The following is a 6,016-nucleotide window of genomic DNA, read 5'->3' as shown; positions in this document are numbered from 1 at the left end:
AGTCAAGTGCTGGAGGCTTCCGAGTCTGCCGCCCCACCCAACTCCACTTTTTGGTCCTATCCCCGGCGCCGAGACGCAAACAGGAGAGTAAAGGAGGACTAGAACAATGCATTTTTCAATAAAGTCACCCATATATTCAGCATTCCCACTAGTTGGGACAGAAAGAGCGTGGCAGTCTGCCTGTGCGCGTTAAGCGCGCGAGCGTGTGTGTAGTCTAAATATGAGCGCGCGCAAGGGTTCAATTCGAAGGGGTCATCCCTCAAAATATTCTTCCTTTGTGAGATAAAAAAAAAAAGACACTCGTGTTTTGGAAGGAGATATAACAAAACGCGGCGTCATTTACTGTCACGTGGAGTGCTATGTCATCTGCAGTCACTCTTATGGACTGTTATGGAAAACCAGCGCTGTGCTACAACGCTCCAGCTACCCCAGTCGCCCGCGGGTTTAGCCTACTCTACAGAATCACGGCTATTGTGTGATGGGAGCCGGGGCATTCACTCTGGTGATGTGTGGCTCTATTGGAGCTCATTTCACTCAAGCGTGACATCATCACTACTAGCAGCCACACAATGTCAACAATAACAACAACACCAGCCACCAACACAACTCATAAGCTTCCGCTCTTGTTATAGTTAAATCTAGTTTTTAATATAATTTTTATAGTAGGACAAATAGAAAACAGCACTCTTTATCTCAGCATTCGAATGGGTGTATTTAACGCTTGTCTGTTATTTTTAAACTTCCTAAGTGTGGCTCTTTCAATAATTGAAGGGGCAACTGTAACAGTGGGCTGGAGAGTGTCTGAAGTCTTAATTGTACATATGTAGAGATGGATAATTTATGGCATTTTCAGAATAGAAGTTCTCACAGTTCAATTGTCTCAAAAAGCGTGTGTGGTATGTCCTATATTCACAGTGCTGAGAACACGTCTTTCTCTTTGTGTGCGGGAGGAATTTCTTCAGCATCCTGATGTTGAATAGTCGCTGTCGTGTCTTCTTCACCACGGTGTCCATGTGGCTTGACCATTTCCACTCCTCTGAGATGTGTACACTGAGGAACTTGACGTTTTTGACCGCCTCCACGGCAGCCCCGTTGATGAGGATGGGGGCGTGCCCAACTTGATTCCTCAGTCCACAATCTGTTCGTTTGTTTTACTGATGTTGAGGGAGAGGTGCTTTACCTGGCACCACGCCATCAAAATGCTTACCTCCTCCCTGTAGGCCGTCTTGACGTTTTTGTTAATCTCTCGTGTCATCAGCGAACTTGATAATGGAGTGGGAACTGTGTGAGGCCACGCAGTTGTGTGTATACAAGGAGTACAGGAGGGGACTGAAGATGCACTCTTGCGGGGCACCCTTGTTGAGAATCAGAGTCCAAATCAAATCAAATGTTATTGGACACATACACGTGTTTAGCAGATGTTATTGCGGGTGTAGCGAAATGCTTGTGCTTCTAGTTCTGACAGTGTAGCAATATCTAACATGTAATATCTAGCAATTTCACAACATATACCCTATACACAAACAAATCTAAATGTAAGTAAAGGAATGGAATTAAGAATACATAAATATATGGACAGTAGACTAGTATAGAATACAGTATATACATATGAGATGAGTAATGCAAAATATGTAAACATTATTAAAGTGAAATTATTAAAGTGACTAGTGTTCCATTTATTAAAGTGTCCAGTGATTTCAAGTCTGTATATAGACAGCAGTCTCTCTGTGCTAGTGATGGCTGTTTAACAGTCTGATGGCCTTGAGAAGCTGTTTTTCAGTCTCTCGGGCCCAGCTTTGACGCACCTGTACTGACCTCGCCTTCTGAATGATAGCTGGGTGAACAGGCAGTGGCTCGGGTGGTTGTTGTCCTTGATGATCTTTTTGGCCTTCCTGTGACATCGGGTGCTGTAGATGTCATGGAGGGCAAGTAGTTTGCCCCCGGTGATGTGTTGTGCAGACCGCACCACCCTCTGGAGAGCCCTGCGGTTGCGGGCGGTGCAGTTGCCGTACCAGACAGTGATACAGCTCGACAGGATGCTCTCAATTGTGCATCTGTAAAAGTTTGTGAGGGTTTTAGATAATAAGCCAAATTTCTTCAACCTCCTGAGGTTGAAGACGGGCTGTTGTGCCTTCTTCACCACGCTGTCTGTGTGGGTGGACCATTTCAGTTTGTCAGTGATGTGTACACTGAGGAACTAAAACTTTCCACCTTCTCCACTGCTGTCCCAATGATGTGGATCGGGGGGGTGCTCCCTCTGCTGTTTCCTGAAGTCCACGATCATTTCCTTTGTTTTGTTGACGTTGAGTCAGAGGTTATTTTCCTGGCACCACACCCCCTGAGCCCTCACCTCCTCCCTGTGGGCTGTCTCGTCGTTGTTGGTAATCAAGTCTACTACTGTTGTGTCATCTGCAAACTTGATGATTGAGTTGGAGATGTGCGTGGCCACGCAGTCATGGGTGAACAGGGAGTACAGGAGGGGGCTGAGCACACACCCTTGTGGGGCCCAGGGGTTGAGGATCAGCGAAGTGGAGGTGTTGTTTCCTACCTTCACCATCTGGGGGCGGCACGTCAGGAAGTCCAGGACCCAGTTGCACAGGGCGGAGTTCAAACCCAGGGCCTCGAGCTTAATGATGAGCTTGGAGGGTACTATGGTGTTGAATGCTGAGCTACAGTTAATAAACAGCATCCTTACATAGGTATTCCTCTTGTCCAAATAGGATAGGGCAGTGTGATGGCGATTGCATCGTCTGTGGACCTATTGGTGCGGTAACCGAATTGAAGTGGGTCTAGGCCTGACAGGTAAGGAAAGGTTGAAGAGGTTATGTTGCTTACCTTCACCACCTGGGAGCGGCCCCTCTAGGACCCAGTTGCATAGGGAGGAGTTCAGTCCCAGGTCCGTGAGGAGGGACTGTTTTGGGACTGTCAAGTGTGTGTGTCTTGGCAATTGATTGTGTCTTCAGGGAAGTGTGTGTGCCAGGGGTGTCATGCCTGTGTGTTTGTAGAGAGCTGAGGCATACATAGCAGTCTAGGGCCAAACTCTCAAAGGGGAAGTGTGACTCTTCATGCGTCTCCAGCACTGTGTTTATTTGCTAGTTTACTGGTGGCTGAGTCACAGAACAGTGTTTTCCCATAGGAGCCATCAAAATACACATAGAGGGAGGGAGATATGGAAACTTCCTTCTGTTTAGCTGTAAACACCCACGCAAGCACGCACCCATACACACACACAGTGTTGTACAACTAACCTTGTGGGGACACACAATTCAGTCCCATTCAAAATCCTATTTCCCCTAACTCCTAACTGTAAACTTAAACTTAACCCTAACCTTAACCCTAATCCTAACCCTAGCTCCTGACCCTAAAATTAATGCTAGCTCCTAACACTGAACCTAATTCTAAAGTTAACATTAATTCTAACCTTAACCCTAAACCCCCTAGAAATAGCATTTGACCTTGTGGGCATTGGTGGAAAAAGTACTGGTTCAATAGGGTCTGGTTCGGCGGATGATTGGATGGCTTTTAAACGTCTTTGAAATATGGGAGTGATCCGGGCTATGAAATATGGACTTGATCCGAAAATTGAAATCTACTTCGGATAATTTAAATAATCCTTCCAAATTTTGGTAAGTAGTGAAAGGTTTGGAGTGCAAAGAAGATACACAGCTTCCCAAACAATTGTTGGTAGACACACAGATTGTAACTGAGAGAACCTCCATTCTGAAAGCCTTGAACCAGCATTTTAGATGCAGGCAGATCATTTGAAAAGGTCAAAGGTATAAATGAACCCCCTATGAATTTACCTGACACCCCTGTGCACTCATTCGCCAGGTTCTCCTGTTCAACCTTCTCTGTTTCAGAAGTGCTTAAAGCCCTGAAAGAAATGTATAGAAAAAAATCTCCTGGCCCTGATGAACTAGACCCCTGCTTCCTACACCTAGCTGCAGACATCATTGCTCCCCCCCGTAACATGTATTTTTAACCTTACGCTTGACGTTAAGGAAATCCACCAATTTATTGAAATCTGCTTTTGTACTGCCTCTCCTGAAAGGTGGAGATCCCTCGCTACTTGACAACTATTGTCCCATATCAAAATTGTCTGTACTATCAAAAGGTACTGTAGTCCTTAGATAGTTCGCAGCTGAAGGCCTACCTCCACGAAAACAACATCTTAAATGGAATTCAATCAGGCTTTAGGTCTGGCCACAGCACTGTTTCAGCAACATTGAATGTTTTAAATGTGTCTGTCTTTATTGATTTGTCGAAGGCATTTGACACCGTGGACCATGCTGTGTTGCTGCAAAGGTTAAAATGTTGTGGAATTACTCGTCATGCTCTAGATTGTGTTCGATTCAATAGGTCATTTATAAACCAATGTGTAATGGCGGATAGTTGGAAATCTGAGTCCATAGAGTTGTGCTCAGGTGTTCCGCAAGTTTTTATTTTGGGCCCACTGTTGTTCATTTTGTTTAACAACAACATTAGGGATCATATTGAAACAGTGGATGTTCATTTTTATGCAGATGATACTGTTCTTTATTCAAGTGGTAGTAGTTTATCTTTAGCTTTTGAAAATTCCCAAAGAGCATGTAACATCATACAACAGAATCTGTATGATTTGAAGCTGGTTCTGAATTTGGGTAAAATAAAATGCATGGTATTTTCAAATGCCAGGTATGTTACTAATCATGTCATTGCTACATTGGCTGGACATACTATAGAGCAAGTTAAAGTGTACACATATTTGGGTGTCAAGCTGAGCTTCACTGTTCATGTGGAGAACTTGATAAGGAAGCTCAAGCTGAGAATAGGTTTTTATTACCGGCATAAGGCTTGTTTTTCTCTGGAGGCCAGGAAGAAGCTGGTACGACGTACATTACTGGCAGTTTTAGATCTTAGTGATGTTATATACAGTTGAAGTCTGAAGTTTACACACACCTTAGCCAAATACATTTAAACTCAGTTTTTCACAATTCCTGACATTTAATCCTAGTAAAAATTCCCTGTCTTAGGTCAGTTAGGATCACTACTTTATTTTAATGTGAAATGTCAGAATATTAGTAGAGCAAATTATTTATTTCAGCTTTTATTTCCTTCATCACATTCCCAGTGGGTCAGAAGTTTACATACACTCAATTAGTATTTGGTAGAATTGCCCTTAATGGGGCTAGGTGGGACGCTAGCGTGCCACCCGTGGTGCACTCCATCAACAGCAGGTGCATTTCAAGAGCGGCAAATTTGAATCCAAATAAATGTCAAAATTCAAATTTTTCAAAAATACAACTATTTTACACCATTTGAAAGATAAACATCTCCTTAATCTAACCACGTTTTACGATTTCAAAAAGGTTTTACGGCGAAAGCATAAATTTAGAGTATGTTAGGACAGTACATTTACAAGAGTTGTGTGTAATGTTTTGTCAAGTCAAAGACAGGGTCACCAAAACCATAAAACCAGCTAAAATGATGCACTAACCTTTTACAATCTCCATCAGATGACACTCCTAGGACATTATGTTAGACAATGCATGCATTTTTAGTTCTATCAAGTTCATATTTATATCCAAAAACAGCGTTTTACTATGGCATTGATGTTGAGGAAATCGTTTCCCTCCAATAACCGGCAGTCAAGTCAGCGTCACAAATTAAATAATTAAAATTAGAAAACATTGGTAAAATATTATATTGTCATTTAAAGAATTATAGATTTACATCTCTTCAACTCAATCAACTTGCCAGATTTAAAAATAACCTTACTGGGAAATCACACTTTGCAATAATCTGAGCACTGCGCCCAGAAAAATACGCGTTGCGATACAGACTAGACGTCATGTTGGGGAGATCTAAAATCGAAAATACTATGTAAATAATCCATTACCTTTGATTCTCTTCATCAGATGTCACTTCCAGGTATCACAGGTCCATAACGAATGTAGTTTTGTTCAAAAAAGCTCATCATTTATGTCCAAAAATCTCCGTCTCGTTAGCACATGATGTAAGCCAGCCGGACTTCTCG

The sequence above is a fragment of the Salmo salar genome, chromosome 17 (genome assembly GCF_965601325.2).
Source record: "Salmo salar chromosome 17, fSalSal1, whole genome shotgun sequence".
NCBI lineage: Eukaryota > Metazoa > Chordata > Actinopteri > Salmoniformes > Salmonidae > Salmo > Salmo salar.
The sequence above is the reverse complement of the archived record's forward strand: the minus strand, read 5'-3'. Positions refer to the sequence as shown.